Source organism: Hydra vulgaris, chromosome 02 (assembly GCF_038396675.1).
Source record: "Hydra vulgaris chromosome 02, alternate assembly HydraT2T_AEP".
In the NCBI taxonomy this organism is placed as follows: Eukaryota; Metazoa; Cnidaria; class Hydrozoa; order Anthoathecata; family Hydridae; genus Hydra; species Hydra vulgaris.
The window spans coordinates 62,619,483-62,639,453 of record NC_088921.1 but is presented as its reverse complement, the minus strand read 5'-3'; the positions used below and the strand labels follow the sequence as shown (position 1 = coordinate 62,639,453).

Sequence of the window (19,971 nt, the reverse complement as noted above, 5' to 3'; positions counted from 1 at the left end):
AGTTATTATAAAAGGAACCCACAAAAGAGCCTATGTTAAGAAATTTCTCAAAGTTTTCCAATAACTACTTTTTTTAACTTTTAAAAAGAAAGTTAAGGAGTTTCATGAATATTATTGCTAGACAACCAATTTTTTCTAATTTGAAAGACTTTTGTACCCTCTACTTTAAAAACAATGACAACAAAAAATGAAATAGAAATCGAAAAAAAAACCATTTATTGGTGGAAAGCATAAAGGGTGTAAATAAATAAATAACAAATGTAAATGCAAAAATGTAAATAAAATAGTAACAACAGATTTTCTTTTTATGTTTTAATTTTGGGTCTGCTTAAGCATTTTTTTTTCATATTTTATTTTTTGTTCAATTTTCTAGAAGCAAATAAGGCAGAGCAGATACTTAAAAGCTTTGTAGTTAAAGATAGTGAAGGTGTGTCTTAAAAAATTACCTTTGCATTTATATTTGTTACCTTTTTATTTTAATTTCTATCCAATTTTTTTTAGAGGCAAATAAGGCAGAGGAGACAATAAAAAGCTTTCTAGTTGAAGATAGTGAAGGTATGTAATAAAAACTACCTTTTCATTTATAAGTGTTAAAGTTTTATTTAATGTATGGTTTGTTTTGTAGAGGAGGCAGATTCAATAAAAAGCTTCGTAGTTAAAGACTTCAAGGTATGTATTAAATAATTACAGTTTCATTTATATTTGTTAGCCTATCATTTTATATTTATGTTCAATTTTATAGACGAGACAAATAAGGCAGAGGAACCAATAAAAAGCTCTGTAGTTGAAGATAGTGAAGGTATGTATTAACAAATTTTCTTCAAATATTTTCTTCAAATGTTGGCTTTTTATTTTAATTTATGTGCAATTTTCTAGAGATATTATATACAAAAAAAAGCTGCATAGTTGAAGATAGTGAAAGGTATATATTATTCAGTGGCGCACTAGTAAACTAAAGATTTCTATGTAAACTTACTTAAATAAAATCAATTTTAAACATTATCCCTACCCGGTGAAAAATAGAAGGTCTAAAAAGTTATAACATTATGTTATCTTCTGTAAATGTAATACTGTCATTCTTTTATTTTATGAATGTATACTTTAATAATTAATTATTATTACATTTTATTAATAGGTTAATAATACAATATCTCCGTATTGTAAACCCTGTAAAAGCCAATATGGGTATATATCCAGATTTAGGTGGCTACAAGATATATGATAATTCATTACAAGACACTTTAAACGAATGTCTCAGTGATGAAGTTGTTCGAATCAAAGTATTGTCACCAGCTGGGCTGCTCTCACTGGACGAGTTGCCAAATAATACTGATTTAATACGAAGACGGCATGAGGTATTCACAAACTTTTATTCACCACCTTTCCAATTGAAGCAGTGAATGCATATAGGAAAAAAGTGGTGCAGCTACTATTAGATAAAGGAGGTTAGTAAGGTTGTTTATAGTGTTGGAAATATTTATATTACTTTCATATAAAATTACATTTAAAAAGAAACAAAAAAAAATTGATAAAGCTAAATCAATAGGTCAAAAATGTTGGCAGAATAGCTTGTGTCGTATTAGCAGAAGTGAAGCTGATCCAAAAACTAGAAAAAATCAAAAAAAAAAGATAAATGGGTATTAAGAAATATTTCAATTACTTTTCAATATTATTTTCAAATGGAAAAATGATTTAACCTTAAATATTTATTTTTAGATAAAATGTGATTTTTGCATCCCAAATCGATGGTAACATATAGGATGCATTGTTTTTAAAAATAAAACTTCATTTTGTTATGAACAAACTTATTACTAAAAAGTAAAATTAATAATAAATAATATAACATTTATAACATAATAAAACTTGTAAAAAATTAACAAATAGAATGGTTGATATTTATAACTTTAATAAATATATTTTATAACATAATAAATAAACTAATATAATTTATTTAGATTCTCCGCGAAACACTGCTAGAAGTTTAAAAAGAAAAGAAGAAATCACAATTAATTTTGCAAATTACCAAAAGGCAAAATAAGTAAAATATTATAATTGACTTTAGACATTGAAGTAAATAAAAAACAAATTTTCATTCAATGAAATTGTATTACAAATTACATTAGAGTTCAAAAAGTTAAATATCAGTTAAAAAAAAGAATTTGCTTATAAAATAGTGTGCGAAATAGAACCCCCTATGTAACATTTAAAAACTGCAAAGTATTAGTATTTGGTATCTAAAATATCACATCCCCCATGTGTAATCTATATATATATCGCAATACGAAACTGAAATTCCTTTGTAAAATATCACATCCCCCTTACTCAGGCTTCCAAAATAATACATACCACTATGTAACATTTATACACTGCAAAGTATTAGTATTTGGTATCTATAATACCACATCCACCATGTGTAATCTATATATATATATATATATATATTATATATATATATATATATATATATATATATATATATATATATATATATATATATATATATATATATCACAATAAGAAGCTGAAATTCCTTCTCAAAATATCACATCCCCCTTATACCGGCTTCTAGAATAATTCATCTTCCTATTAATATTTAAAATATTGCAAAGTATTAGTATTTGGTATCTAAAATATCACATCCCTTATGTGTAATCTATATATATATATATATATATATATATATATATATATATATATATATATATATATATATATATATATATATATATATATATATATATATATATATCACAATAAGAAGCTGAAATTCCTACGTAAAATATAACATCCCCCTTATTCAGGCTTCTAGAATATTACATGTGGTATCTAAAATATCACATCCCTTATGTGTAGGTACGCGGAAATCGCGTTTTACGGAGCCGATTTTTGTGCTAAGATTTTGTTCCACGTTTTTTTCACTTTTTTTAAGGTAGCGTCAGACAAACGTTTTTTTGTGGTGTTTCTTTTTAGAAACATATATAAACCTAGATATTTTTCTGAAAGAAGAAGGGTTAATCTTGATTTTTATGTGGCTTTTAATGTATGGTTACTAATTTTTCATGGTTTGTTATGGTCCTGAAAATATAGTATATGTTCTCACATTAATTTATAGTAGAAGAAATGTTGAGCCCGCTTTTTTTATTATTGATTTAACTTTCTACATGCATTTTCTAAGCACATGCCAATTTTCAAAGAAAAAAAAAAGGGAGCAGATAGTTTACTATGTGTTATTCTACAAATACTACTTTTTTTAGGTAGCCTTAGGCAAACGTTTTTTTGAGGTGTTTCTTTTTAGAAACACATATAAACATAGGATATTTTTTGAAAGAAGAAAGGTCAAGCTTGATTCTTATATTATTTTTAAGTATGGTTGCCTAACTTTTTTATGAATTTTTTTGCTGACAATTTTCTATAAAAATTTAGTCGATGTTCTCACATTAATTTTGTATCAAAGAAATGTTGAGCCCGCTTTTTTTATTATTTATTCTACTTTCTACATGTATTTTCTTTTTACCTGCCAAATTTCAGCAAAAAAAAAATGGGAGCAGATATATAACTAAGTGCAGCACTTTTGGTACCTAATTTCTGTTTTAATGAATTTTTATTCGGTAACAGCGAACTATATAAATACGGGGACGGATAGGGGGGCAGTTCTTAGAAAAACAATTTTTTTTCTGCATTATTTTTATTATTAGATAACAGATAACAGAAAAACAGATAAAATGGTAAAAACAGATAAAATGGTAAAAAAAGACAAAAATATATAGATTCTCTAACAGATAGTAAGCAAATTTTTTTTTATAATTATATTATTGCTAACTATTTTTAAAACAAAAACATAAATGTAAAAACCTTACTCTTTTTGTTTATCTTAGTATTACTAAGATACTTAGTATTACTAAGATACTTAGTATTACTAAGATACTTAAGATTATCTTACTAATAGTAAGATAATCTTAAGTATAAAAAGATTAATGTATTACTAATACATTTTTAGTAATACATTTTTAATAATACAGTTTTAATCTAATACTATTAAATTAAAACTGTTTTGATTTTATTGATAGATTAAAGTATCATTTCACAGGTTCATTAAAACATCATATAAGTATAAAAATTTGTTAATACACAAATAAGTATTAATAATACTTATTTGTATATTAACAAATACTTTGTTAAAAATAAATTATTTTATGATTTGTATAATTTGCTTCTTTTCTTTTAATTTCTATAGAAGTCTACAAATCAAATTCATATTGATTTATTCTTAACAGACATATTTTTTGGTGTTTAGTTTAAAAATGGTATAAAAATTACACTCATCTTCTTTTATTATTTTCCTGTTGTATACTACTTCTTCCTATAAATATTATTTAAATAATTATACAAACATGTCTAATATTTGCTTCTTGTTAAGATCCTAGCACTATCATTATAGATTTTTTGAGATTTCGTAAATATAGTTCCCATAACATTTTTGCATTAACTTAATGTTTCTAAAGTTTTTTTAAATATAAGATATAATTATTATTGTCTATACCTTTTTCTTGATGTATACTAGTTTATATATGTTTATTGTTTACATAAGTATATACCCATTCTTAATGTTAGCTTCTTGTTTATATACATATAATCTTTATATTTTAATTTTTTAGTTGTTATTTTTTGAACTTACTTTTGGCAATTACAAGGTGTTATTTTTTATCGTACAATTTTTTTGTTACCTTTAGTTGAATCGACAAGGTCTACCATTGGTAAGTTTGTATATTATAACTTTGTTATGAATCATTGTAACAAAAGTTTAAACACGTGTGTCTAGGTTTAACTCATATTTTGTTTAACTCTCCTTTCATCACTTGCTATAGTTAGTAATTTTGAAAACCAGGAATTTTTATTCTGTGAATATATTTAATGCTAAACTTATTTTTTTTTGCGGTGTCTTACTCCTTTTTTAACTTTAGAACCATCTTCATCTGGTACAGTTGGTAAGTTCTAAAAACCTGTTATGCATTCCTTATCAAATGCAACATTTATTTTTTATAACAATCTTTTAACCTTAGTTCTAACTTTAACTGCAACAAGTGGTAAGTTTAAAAACTATTACTTTTTAATATGTGTCTGCATTTCTCAACAAATGCAATATTTATTTTCTATTAAAACTTTTTAACCTCAGGAACATCCTCATCTGCTACAATTGGTATATTTTAAATACTTTACTTTCTAATATGTATATGTATTTTTCATCAATTCCAATATTTGTTTTTTATTACAATTTTTTTACCTTAGTTTTATTGTCGTCTGCATCATGTGGTATGTCTAAATAATATTACTTTTTCATATGTGTATCCATTTTTCATCATTTGCTATATTAATTTTTTATTACAACTTTTTAACCTTAGGACCATCTTCATCTGGTACGATTGGTAAGTTTAAAATTTTTACTTTCTATTTGTGTATGCTTTTTTTTATCAATTGCTATAATTTTCTTTTTTAAAACTTTTTTTACCTCTGTTTCATCGTCCTCTGCATCAAGTGGTATGTCTAAATAATATTACTTGTTAATATGCGTGTCCATTATTCATTATTTGCTATATTAATTTTATATTACAACTTTTTAACCTTAGGACCGTGTTCATCTTCTACGATTGGTAAGTTTTAAAAATTTTACCTTCTAATTGTGTATGCATTTTTCATCAATTACAATTTTTCTTATTACAACTTTTTAACCTTAGTTTCATGTTCATCTGCAACGACTGGTATGTCTAAAAACTATTACTTTTTAATATGTGTGCGCATTTCTTAGCAATTGCAATATCTTTAAATGACAACTTTTTCTACCTTTAGTTCCACCTGCTCAACCTTCTGCTGGTAAATTTATGTATTAAAAATGTATCTGAATGGTTATCAAATTTTTATTATTCCTATTAATATACTCTGTTTAATACATTTATATTGTGTTTTCATTTGAATTCTCATAAAAGGAAAATCACTAGCAGTATTGAAATTTTTACTCTTATTAAAAATTTGTTTTCCTATCAGTGATTTATTAGTCAATAATTTTTTATATTTAGATAAACTTTAACAAGTAAAAAATTTTTATTAAGTGTTACATAATGCCATTTGTTACTAATATAATTATTATTTATTTGCTTTTAAAGCTTACATAGCCTACAGGGTTTACAGGACCCAGCATCCTGGACCCACCAGCAACAGATCATATTTGCGTTGGATCCAGTTTGGGGGCAAAGATGACCCTCTTTTTAGATGGTCCTTTTATCCCCCAAACAGGAGTGCTGGGGACAGCAGCAGAGGTACTGCAAGTGGTCGTGGCAGAAGAGGTCGACCTAGGCGAAATGTTTTATGGCTTGCAAAATGAGTACCGCAAGTTTTGTAGCCTGCAAATATGGTACAACAAGTTTTATGGCTTGCAAAATGAGTACCGCAAGTTTTGTAGCTTGCAAATATGGTACAGCAAGTTTTATGGCTTGCAAATTTTTTTGATAGGCTTACCTTCACGTGGTGTCTATTGTTAAAAATGATTTAATTTTATTCATTAATGGAATTGAAAAATTAAATCATTCACTAAAAGCCAAGACAAAACTTAATTACATTTTTTATTTCAAAATACTTATTGTTTTTGTGTGTTTTTTGTTAAGGTTGGAGTGGGTAATCGGTCCCTTTAAAGGACAAAATGGATATTCAAACTCATCTTGTAATGTGGTAAATTAGTTTTTTATTCTTATTTCTCTCTGTTTAAGAAAGCATTTTAACATTTTTTGTGAATTTGTTATTAATTTTTTTTTTCAGGTTTAGGGCAGCAGGGGCATAAAATTACCTTTTAGGGGGAGGGGGCGTATGCCGCCCCCTCCCCCTAAAAGGTAATTTTATACACCACTAGTTACTATTTTTCAAAGTATTAAAATGTTATATTAATTTTTTATAATTTACTCATTTTAGTAAATATTACAATATTTTAAAGAATGAAATTTTGATAGGGTGTGTTAAACCTTGCCCACAACCTAACACCCAACTTTATGATAGACCTGTAATACTCTATAGTGATGTAGAATAAAATAATACCAAAATCTTATTCATAAATATTATCAATTTCATAAAAAAAATACTCTTTAATGGAGAAAAAGTGTTTTTTGTGAGGTGTCGGTGGTGGATTAGCACCCCCTCTGGATCCCTTGATGCGCCATTTACCTAGAAAAATATTTAAAATTAAAGCCCATTTTTACACCTATCTTTTGATATCAAGTTATAGATTTTTAAATAAGAATTGACAATGTTATAACAATTTATGTAAAAAAAAAAATTTTTTTGACCACAGTTTTATCAAGAAATCCATATATCGAAAATTTGCTACTAAAAACGTCATAACTTTTTATAGAATTGTCCGATTTTCGTAATTTTTTCACCTTTGAAATATTGTATTTGAGAGCTTTCTAATGATATATAACATTCTAGTATTTGAATAATTTAAAAAAATCAGTCCACGTACCTACTTATGTGTAATCTATATATATATATATATATATATATATATATATATATATATATATATATATATATATATATATATATATATATATATATATATATATATATATATCACAATAAGAAGCTGAAATTCCTACGTAAAATATAACATCCCCCTTATTCAGGCTTCTAGAATATTACATCCCCCTATGTAATATTTAATATACTGCAAAGTTCTTGTATTTGGTATCTAAAATATCACATACCCTATGAATAATTTATATATATATATATATATATATATATATATATATATATATATATATATATATATATATATATATATATCACAAAAAGAAGCTGAAATTCCTTCGTAAAATACCACATCCCCCTTATCCAGGCTTCTAGAAAAATTCATCTTCCTATGTAACATTTAAAATACTGCGAAGTATTTGTATTTGATATCTAAAAATCACATCCCTCATGTGTAATCTATATAATCATTGTCACGCAATATATTAAGATCAAAATTTTATAAGTATGAATTTAAAATATATTACCATTTAATGCTGACTTCATTTATAGCATATTATTTACAAACCGTTTTATGAATCTTGATCGTTGCGTTTTAAATTTATTGTTTTTGTACATAAATATTTCGGACGTACTAGATACACTTCTAAGTGCAACAACTTGAAAACGCATTCTCGATTTCGGTTTTTCTATGGGGGATGTGATATTTTAGGCGCATGTTATATTTTATTACATGTTGCTCTACTTATTATTACTAGTAGATGGTTAATTAAGGAGACAGTCAGTTCTACGCAAGCGTCACGCATGCGCAGAGACAGCGTTATTTTGTATATTTTATATTATTGTATGTTTCTGAAGTTAATTTTGTACTATGTCTCAGCATCTCAAAACCCATAGTTGTTTTGGGACTTCCATTTTATGCATTCACTTATTTGGTAATTTTGCGCAGAACTATTAGTCAATTTTGTTATATATTCAAGTGTTGCAATGAAGTATTACTAGAAATATTTATTGAAAACAATCTAAGATTAAATTAAATGTAAATTTATCATGGATTTGAACCTAATTTTCAGAAAGTGACTCAAGGTACAGTTCAAAAAAAGCTTAATGTACCTATGTGTAATTTAGGTTAATTAGTAAAGCAGGAATCGTCGAATAGTTTATGAATCTTGCGCCAATCCTGACTAGCGCTTGAAAGTGTACTGAACTTTGTAAAGTGTAATTATACTAATGGTTATGAAACTAAACGCTGCTCGTACATAAAATTGACTTTAAAGTGTTCAGATCTATGTAACTGAACAAAGCTAAAAAACATTGATGCTGATGCTGATGACGATGTTTGCAATGATGGTACTAATGATTATGACAAATACGAAGAAAGGCTTATTAGAAGTATTTGAAATAAATCAAGTTCTTCTAATCAATAGTTTTTAAACTTAACATTTAGAAATGTTTAAAAACGCTTTTTTTTAAGAGAACCAAATTGTAAATCGATAAAGTCGATATTTTTTACAACAACACGTTAATGCGATACTTTCGTTAATGCTTTAACTTTTTTTTTTTTTTTTTTCGTCTTTAAACCATTAGAAATTAAAAATCCAATTACATTATGGGAAAAAAATATTATTTTTTTTATAGTAAATACAAGTAATCGAAAAATAGATCGTTTTGATGGTTTTCTGAAGCTCGATAAGTCTTCAAAAAACGTATTTAAACTGATAAATTTTTATTTAAGAATCCTCACAACCTAAAATGCTCATTTACGTTGGTATTTTTTAGATCTCACGACTGTACCACAAATATTAACTCCAAAACGTTTTTATATATTAAGGCCGCCAGTCTATAGCAAATGTTTTACATAAATTAGAAATACTAAAAATATTTTTTAAATATAAAATAGTATTTTCGTTGCAGTTTTGCGAAAATATATTATTCCCAAAAAAACACTATTAAAGTTAGGAGATTTCAGGAAAGAAAGAATATGGTTAAAGAGCAAGAAAAAAACTGACAGAAGAGCGAAAAATTGACAAAGTTACAAAGTGACAAAGACCTAATAATTGCCAAATTGTCTAAAGGTTTACAAAAGACCTAAAACCTATATGACTCGGGAAAATATGAAGACGGGAGAGAATTCCAAAGCGTTGGTGTTCGAAAAAAGATAAGTAAAAAAAAGTTGTAGAAAAAAGTAGAATAAAAAGCATGAATAAAAGTTTTTTGTAACATGAAGAGACGGATACAATATAATGTTGCAATATTGTTTAATGGCGAGACAATATAACAATGAGACGGTAGTTCGTTTAAGTAGCGATCATAATAGTATTTGTAGAAAAGTAGAAAAAAACGTAACCTTACAACAATGAGACAGAGGCTTAAGCTTGGCAGCTTGAGCAGGTTAAGTTACGTATACAATACGTTTTTAAACTTTTTCTAGAAGAGAGAGAGAGCATCATTAAATAAACCAGCCCAAATATTCTAATATTCAATTCTAAAAACAATGCCAAAATATTCCGTATAAAAATAAAAATAAAAAATTAAATAAAAACAGATGAAGAGCGGCCTGAAAAGAAAATAGTTATTAACAAGTATACACTATCAAAGGCTCTTGAAAGACTCTTGTCTTTAACATTTTAAGACTTTAAGAGTTCTCATCGATGAGTTGCTGTAAAAAAAATTTATCGATTTCGTGAAGAAAGTCGAGAGCAACTCCGATGTTTTTTAGCTGCTGAATAGATTCCAGACATATTATTGATGTTGTCGTATGACTGGTTAGGACACTTTTTTTTTGTTGTTCTTTTTACATTTATTATTTATCTTTATACAATATATAAAAGAAAAAAAATACAAATGAATATATCAATAAAGAATACGGAAACTCTATGAAGACCGCGAAGGCGGAAGTAGGATTTGTAATCCCGTGCTATATTTAAAATCCCGGGATTTCGGGATTACATTTACCTATTCCCGGGATCCCGGGATTTTGAAATACCTGTTTTTGAAAGATTTTAACATATTATTTTAGAAAAATTCTAAGGAAATTAATAAGACATTTAAAGTATGTTTAGAAAAAACTTACAAATTTCAAGGAAGTTCTTTGGTTTATTAATATTATACATACTTAATTATTAAATTATAAAGACGGTGTTTTTGTAGATATAATATACGTATGCAATTATTTTTGATTATTCTTAAAATACGTTTTGAGGAAGCAGAGCACATCCAAAGTTTCATCCCCCAGACAACTTCTTATATTTGTTGCAAAAAGTCCGGCCGCAGAAAAAGCACGTTCTGATTCCACACTGGTAGGCTTAATAGTCATTAAAAAATCATACGCTCTTTGCAAAAAATCACCACGTGTTCCTCCATTTTCAAACAACACCATTTCCTTTTGAATTTTCATCGATAACGTCTCACATCGAGATGGTATGCTGGGCAAATGTGTTTTTTTTTATAGCTTTATTAAGTTCGTCTGTGATTCTTTTGATGTTTTTAAGAGCAAAAGAAATAGATTCAGATGAAGAGTCAGAAGAATCAGAAACAATTTCAAGTATTGCCTCATTTGAAACAGAAAGTTCAACTTCTGATTCAGACTCATTAGCTGTTAATGATGTAGCTGGATTTGTAGCGTCTAGTCTTTCAAGTAACTCAACTATTAATCTGCGACATTTTATTGAAGTCGGAACTGTTACTAGCTCTATTTCAGATTCGGACTGAATGTTGGTTCTACCATTGTGCAGATACTGAAAGATCCCACTTGCATCGGTACGCCTTTGTTGCATTCGAAGAACGAGAGATGAATGCAACTTTTGACTTATAACGTTGTTAGCATCTTTAAGTTTTTTTAACAAAAGTTATGGCAACATCGGCTGTAAACAAATTAGCATCCCGACGGCAAAGGGCCTCAACTGTTGCTTTTACTGGAAGTAGCGCATTAATGATAGCAGATACAGTTTTAAGCTCAATATTAGATAAAGCCAAAGATTCACCTTCCGGTAGACTTATGTCTATTAATGCCTTTTGTATACAATTTTTTAATAAATAGACGCGTTGAAGCATTGACAAAAGACTATTCTATCTTGTCTTGCAGTCTTTAATTAGAGCTATTTGTTTCCCAAATTCAGCCGCAACATACTTCTGCAAGATATCGTTTTTTTTTGGTGATCGTCTGAACATTACTATTACTTTTCGTATCTTTTTGATCACTGGACCACAATTTACCTCAGTAACATCAAATTCGTTTCCTCGATGCCAATTATGACTTACACATTGCTGTTTGCCCTTTTTCTTCTCTTAAAAAATGTTTCCAAACAGCAGAATTACTTTTTTTGTCAAATTCCATGTACGAAGCCATTATAATTTTAGAAAATTTACTGTTCAAAAAACCAGCAATTTTATTTTTTATTAAAACTTGTACTTTAAAATAGTCACAAACCGATAACGTCTATTCGAGATAAAAATTGTCAAAAACTTGAATAAATGCGACTAAGCACCAAAAATTTTTAAGAATGTAATTGCAATCCAATTTCAATTGTTATAACAACTTTAATCCAATTATTCAAAAACATAACTGCAAGAATTTCGAAATTGTTAAGTTCGAATTTTAATGCAATCGAACGAAAAAAATAATTTAATTTCAACCGAAAACGATTTCAAAAAAAATCCCGGGATTAAATGCTTGATCCCGGGATTTCGGGATTGTTAAAAACCGGGGAATCCCGGGATTTCGGGATCCCAGGATCCCGGTATTCCCAACCCTAGGCGGAAGGAAGATCCAAAGGCAAGTAAATAAACGCGGCGGAGGAGTTCTTATATATGCAAATAAAAACTTTGTTTATTATGTTTGAAATGATTTAAGTGTATCTGATGGCGATAAAGAAATTTTAACTATTGAAATTATGAACAATAAATCAAAAAACACATTATTAGGCTGTTTTTATTTACTACCTGACGGCGTGAGTGAGAATTTGAGCATTTTTTTTTTCAACAAAGTATTTTTAAAAAGGTATTAAAGAAAAGAAAAAGATTTTCATTATTAGGGACTTAAATATGAATTGTTTTCTATACAGTGAAGATGATAAAATTAAAAACTTTTACGACTCTTTTTTCGAAACTGGAACAATCCCCTTGATTAATCTTCCAACAAGGGTAACAGCGTCTTTGATTGATATATCATAACAACAGATATATCCGACAATGATATCCAAACAGGTATCCTAAAATCGGATATATCTGATCATTTTCCAATATTATTGTTGCTTAAATCAAACTCTGAAAATATAGCCAAATCAAATAAAATTAAAATACGCACTTTTAACGAAACCAATATAAAACAATTTAAAAACCAATTATCACTCCTACACTGGAAGCATATTAACTTTAATGATAATGCAGATAAAATTTACGATAATTTTTTTAAAACATTTTATTCCGTGTATGACGCTAATTTTCCTATCATTGTAAAAATATATTAATCCAAAAAATATAAACAACCCATGGGTGACCAGGGGATTTAAAAAATCATCAAAAATAAAACAGAAGCTTTATATAAAATATATTAAAACAAAATCATCTGCAAATGAAAAAATATATAAAGAATACAAATACCTATTGGAAAAAGTTCGTAAAACCTTGAAAAAAAAATTACTTCTCAAAACTCATAGATAAATTTAAAAATAACTCAAAACGCGCTTCGCAAATAATAAATGAAATTAATGGCAGACAAAAAAGATGCTCAAGTTCCCTCCCTCAAACAAATATAGTTGATAATAAACATATATGCGAATCAAGAGCTATAGCTCATGAATTTAATAAGCTCTTTGTTGACATCGGTCCCAAACTAGCAAATAAAATTCCTTATACAAATCCTACATTTAGAGATTTTTTAGTACAGGTGGATAATTGCACTAGTTTCAACGAATTATCTTCTGAACTATCTTTTCAAGAGTTTGAAAAAGCTTTTAAAACTCTTTAAAAAAAATAAATTAACCAGAGTAGATGACTTAAACGGTAATATAGTCATAGAATGCTTTGAGTACTTAAAAGATATCCTGTTTAAAGTCTAAAGAGCATTTATACGCCAAGAAGTTTTTCCTGAACAACTAAAAATGACTCCAATTTTAAAAAAAGGTGATCAAACAAATATCAGTAATTATCGCCCTATCTCCGTCTTCTTCACATTTTCAAAAATACTAGAACGTATTATGTACGATAGATTACACAATTATCATCATTCTAATAATACTTTATACAACTATCAATTCGGCTTTAAAAGAAATAACTCCACAGAACATGCAGTTATCCAATTTGTACGTGAAATCTCTAATTCATTTAAAAAGTCTATATACATTACTATTGTCTATATACATTGCTATATACATCACTGTTGAAGTTACTACTATGGTCTTTATACATTACTATATACATTACTATTATACGTTACTATATACATTACCATTGTCTATATATATTACTATTGAAAAGTCTATATACATACACACTTTTGAAAAGTCTAATATACATTAGGTGTTTTCATTGACCTTTCGAAAGCATTCGATTCTGTTGATCCTGAAACTTTACTACACAAGCTAAAATAATATCGAAAAAATTGAGAAGTTATAAAATGGTTTAAAAGTTATCTATCCAACCGTAAATAATTTGTTTTCAGCAATAATGATCATCGAAATAAGTTTCTAAATATTTCATGTCGAAATATTTAGAAACTTATTCTACCTCGTAGTTAATGAGTATCGTGTTTGTAGATGACATTAACTTATTCTTTTCCGATAATAACATTAAGAAACTCTTCTATACTATGAATGATGAACTTAAAAGTATATACAAATGGTTCAAATGCAACAAACTAAATTTTAACATTAAAAAAACAAATTGGGTTCTTTTCCACCCAGTCTCAAAAAAACCGTATTTACCCCGAGGTTTGCTTAAATTTTTATTGATGAAAATGAAATAAAAAGACATAATGTAACCAAGTTCTTAGGTGTTTTTCTTGATTAAAACATAACATGGAAAACACATACCGACTATATTGGTACAAAAATTTCTAAAGATATTGGAGTTTTATATAAAACCAGAATATATTTATGCAAAAAAAGTCTAACTCAACTTTATTACTCATTAATTCATAGTTATTTAAATTATGCTAATGATGCATGGGGAAGCACTGAAATAAATAAGTTAAAATGCCTTTATCGCCTATATTAGAAACATGCGATCCGTTTTATAAATTTTGCTAATCGATACACTTATTGCAAAACATTCTTATTGAAATGAAAGTTCTCAATATTTATGCGCTTCATGTTTTATACTTTATGTATATGTGCAAAAATGTCATACCTTTGCCCGTTTTCAAAGATCTCTTTTGTTTGAAACCAATAAATAAATATACACTTAGAAACGATAATTTTATATATGAGCCCTTTTGTCGAACAAAGTTTAATCAGTTTTGTATTGCATATCGTGCACCTTATCTTTGGAATAAAATTGTTTTGTCCAACTTCGACATGCATTCTATTTTTCCCATTTTCAAATATAAACTGAAAAATTTAATTATCTTAATGGATGATATAGTCAATATTTTGTCGCAGAGAACCGTTAAGATTAAGATAAAACATTTTTAAAAGTGTTTATAGTGGTTGGAGTACTTGAAGTAATCAAATGACTTGATTCCTGTGAATATATGTCTGTGTCCATAGTTTTTTAAACAAAATATTATATATATATATTTTTATTGGTAAGGCAGGGTAAGTTCGGGTATCTTCACCAACCTTAGATAGAATTAGCTTATCCAAAACAATTTTAAACATGGAAGCGCAAAATAATTAGGCATAGGAATGGAAATGAAGTGAAAAAGCCACTCATCTGGTTCTTTCCCTTCATTTTCATTGATAATATTGTATTTTTTTGCTGTAGAATGAGAGAATTCGTATTGATTACAAGAGAGAAAGATGTTAGACTCAAGATGAGATATAGAAGTTTTTAAATTAAAGACTTAAAGACCTGGCTAATAATAGACCAAAGACTGATTAGATAATTAGAGGGTCAGAGTGTTCTCCAGAGCTTAGAAAGCTTGAATTGCCTTAATTAATGATTTACTGTTAAAGATTGAAAGTCTCTAGAACCTTGAAAGAAAATACAAGAATACTTAACTTAGAGTATTGAAGCTTTGCAATTTTTTGCGATTGCACGGAATTGTTATAAAAGTGTTAAAAATTGAGGAGCAAATAAAATCTTTTTTACCTTGAAATTTTAGGTACATACGTTCAAGAGTGATCAACCTGCCCGACGTTATCAAAAATCACAAAAATAACCGATTTCTCTAAAATGGATAATTAATTAATTTGAATTAAAGATAATCCGAAAAACAGTTTGTAAAAGGTTTGGCCCGATTCCGAGTGACTCCCACGCAGTCCGTGAGGGCAAGGACCACAACTTATGAGAGCAAAAGAAAGGCAAATTGTGTAAATTTTACATTTACCGCCACTTTTACACAATATTAACCAAGCGTGTTTAATTTCTAATGTAGTTTGTTAATAAAAATATGTTCTAAATGATACTGAAATATATGCATACCCTAACTTATTACAGAAATCAAATAACACTGAGGTTTTTAACTTAACTTTTCACTACCCTGGTATTAACTTTTTCGTACCCTCTCTGGTCACTCTCTCGTTTTAGCCAGACTATCAGAGAGTGAACCTTATTAGACTATCAGAGAGTGAACCATATTATATTATTTAATGAACCTATGTATGATGTTTACTGGTAAATATATTTTTGTTGTTGTTGTTTAAAGTTTTTATCTTTGTTTACTTAGCTCTGATGTACACATATTATGAACTAACCTATGATATGTCATCATATATAGTTCTAGAGAGCCTTGTGTAAAATCAATCAGGATTAGTCAGTGCACAATTAATCAACGTTAATCAATGCCAAAGCAGTCAGGAGCATTAGTAAACTTCCATGTCTAGTTTGTATTCAGAGACAACGTTCGAAAGTTACTAAATTTTGTAATAAAATAACTTCATGTTTTTACTCTTTCAACAAATATGAGATTTAAGTACATTTTCTATTAGTTTAATCTGTTGTTCGTTTTTTTCAAATACCTTAGATCTCTGCATAGAAAAAAATAGTTATGAAATATATGTGAATTTACCAGTCTATTTTTATGGAAAAGTATCATAGTGGCCTATTTTTATGGAAATAAAATCCATTTATCAGTTTTTAAAGTTGGTACATATACTTTTGTCTATCTCTGTTAATTAGTTTAAAATATTATAGCAAATTTAACAACTAGTGTTAAGCTGTTTTATAATAAAGACAAAAAAAAAATTAAAGCTTTTAAAAGCAAAACAGTTTCCAAATTAGAACTTATTAACTTTTTACTTCTTAACAAAGATATAACACTTTGTATATAAAAAGATATAAAAACCTTTTTAGAAATTATTTTTTCTCAATTTTTTTTAATTTGATTTATTTTACAAATGAAATGGTTTAGTAAAGATATGTTTTGAAATTTATTTTACTTATCTTTATTATATTTGCTTATAATATCATATATATTTCTTTATCTAATTACAAATTAAAAAAAAAAATTTTAAGATAAAATATAAAAAAACCTGACCCTTATCCTGCCTAAATCTTAAATTCAATGTAGATGCATTTTATTAAAACTCTATCTGTTATTATTTCTTTCATATACTTTTTGTTTATATAAAAGATACTTAAAAGAAAACAATGTTTACTAGGGCTAAACATTTGCTTCAACATAAAGATTTTTCATGCAAAGTTTATAGTATCTATATATCTAGGTTGTTTTTTTCCAATGTCCATCTGAACATATATATATATATATATATATATATATATATATATATATATATATATATATATATATATATATATATATATATATATATATATATATATTATTATTATTATTTTTATAGATATATTTCAGGCAACAGACATACAATTTAAGGGCCAGGTCCATAGTATTTGAAATAATAGTATTATTTTAAAATTTGATTAAGTGAATGAATAGAATTAGTCACTAAGGTACAAACCATCAACTGCGCAAAGCATGTCTGCAGTTTAAGATAATTGTATTAAAAGATGGTAATCTGTGCTCCAAATATATATATATATATATATATATATATATATATATGTAAATTATGTTAGTGTATTTTACAAATAGAGTGCTCAATGTTCTTAAAGAACAGAGCAATAATTAATTAGTAAAAAACAAAAAGTTAGATAAGTGTTTTTTACTAATTAATTATATATATATATATATATATATATATATATATATATATATATATATATATATATATATATATATATATATATATATATATATATATATATATATATATATATATATATATATATATATATATATATGTATATATATATATATATATATATTCATGAAATATATAAAATACAATGAAATAGCGATCTTTAAGGGGTTTGGATACACAATGACTAAGGGTTTAGGGTTTGTCTGGTGCAATCTAGACTTTTTTATCTAGATTTTGTTAAATTTTTTAAAATCATTTTTTGTTTTATTTTTTTGTTTTCATCCTGAAATAACTTACATATATATTTAATAAATATATACCTTATTTTAGGCTTTGCATAAAACTTTTTCATTAGTCATTTTAATATATCCTACTATTTGGATTTGATATTTTGCACAAAAACTGGATTATTATTCACTGTGTCGCATTGTATGAGGAAGGTAATAGAAACTTTTAATTTTTATAATATATTTTTTATTAAAATATACTGAAATACTTTTGATTTTTAGGGAACAACAATAAAAGTAACAACAATAATAATTATAATAATATTAATTAGGAGAAAGTACACAACACTTTAATTCATGAGTTATTTATAGATCTTACTAAGACTAAACTTTTTTTTCTTCTTAAGTTTATTTTCTAATGCTTCTAATGTCTGTTGTAGTATGTTTGATAAAGTTTGCATGTGTTGATAATAAAATATAGCTTAGTAAACATTTTTATTTTCTAATTTGTTCTTTAATAGTTTATTATTTTACTTAACTATCTATTAGAATTGATTTATAATTAAATTTATTAGAATTTATATTAAAACTGAACAATTTAAGCTATTAGATTTGATGAACAAGAGACAATTATGATGTAAATTACTATAGGTAATACATGATTACCTGTAGCAATTAATACTAACAGTTAAAAACTTAGGCAATAGTGGAATATTATGCTTTAAGTTATACTGATTGTTTCTAGCAATTAATATATGTACTGATGGTTTCTAACAATAAATGTGACTGACCTTAATACATTAATTAAAAGAGAGTAGTTTTACGACTTAACGTTATTGAAACATATTTGCTTTTGCCTTCTTATTGATTTATTAGTTGTTTTTATCTGGATAAATTCTTCTAGTACTTTAGATGTATCAAGTTTCTTACTAATGGTAGGATAGGCTTTTATTATACTTATCAAAAAACTTATCTATAAACAAAGGGATGATTTGATAACATATGCACCTAGTTGCTTAGAACCCACATTTGTAGAAATAATCTTTTATAAAAATCTAATATTATTGTTGATTGCGTTAATAGATACCCTTGCATCGATATAAGTTTTTCAATAATATCATGACTGTTCTACTTATGAAAATATATATGCTGTAAATAAATCTGTTTTCTTCCTTAGTGATTTTAATATTGAACTGATACAATCTTAAAAATAAATTTCCACAAGCTTTTTGTACTAACAAATTTAATAAAAGTTTACTAAAAGATTTATAAAGAAAACTTTAAATCTGACTTAATAAAGTTTACTATGATGATGTGATGCTAACCTTTTTCTGAATTTATATTACTAAATCAACATTGGTTTTTGATGATATGCTTCATGCTAAGCCCCACGAAGACTAGTATTAGGAGCTTCAAACTAGGATTTAAACCACAGTTTGCAAAAGGAATAATTAAATCTTCCAAATTTTCCAAAGAAAATTGTTAAGATCTTTTTTAATTAACTTAGGTAGTAAGTTACTTAAAAAATGATTAATTCTTTCTGAGAAAATGCATAAATTTTTGCAAAATTTGGAAAAGCATTAATAAATGCTTTTCCAAATTTTGCAAATTTGGAAAAGCATTTATTAATGCTTTTCCAAATTTGCAATTTCAAAAACTTATATAAACTGCTTGTTTACATTTAAATGAAGCATATTCGACTGAATCAATTTTTATCTTTTGTTTGTTATGCATATATACAAATATAAAAGTACTTTTAAATCAGCAATCTGATGTCATACTGATTTAGGGAGTTGTGAGGGCTTTAGTACATTCAATGCCTGAGATAGGGAGAACATTGTTGAAAGTTGCTGCTACATCAACTGAGGGTTAGGGTTGGGGCAGCATAAGTTTTTTTATTATTATTA

The 19,971-nt window shown here is 26.7% G+C and overlaps 1 protein-coding gene and 1 long non-coding RNA gene across 6 annotated transcripts in view; both read left to right on the top strand.

Moving 5' to 3' along the window:
- The first annotated feature begins 4,413 nt into the window (after positions 1-4,413).
- LOC136077094 (uncharacterized) lies at positions 4,414-5,927 on the top strand. Of its 2 annotated transcripts, XR_010636819.1 has the most exons (6): positions 4,414-4,453; positions 4,731-4,754; positions 4,962-5,423; positions 5,625-5,648; positions 5,733-5,756; positions 5,845-5,925. It is a non-coding gene; the product is annotated as an uncharacterized LOC136077094 (long non-coding RNA). The 2 variants fall into 2 exon arrangements; XR_010636818.1 differs by having other exon boundaries at positions 5,733-5,927.
- A 12,235-nt stretch (positions 5,928-18,162) lies between these two features.
- LOC101238445 (putative uncharacterized protein DDB_G0291608) overlaps positions 18,163-19,971 on the top strand; it is a 47,606-nt gene continuing 45,797 nt past the window's right edge. For 2 of the 4 annotated variants that reach the window (XM_065791654.1, XM_065791652.1), the window contains exon 1: positions 18,166-18,361. The gene's annotated coding sequence lies outside the window, so the exon portion shown is untranslated. Of the gene's footprint in view, positions 18,362-19,971 lie in introns of all 4 variants that reach the window. The other 2 variants (XM_065791651.1, XM_065791653.1) reach the window with 2 other exon arrangements.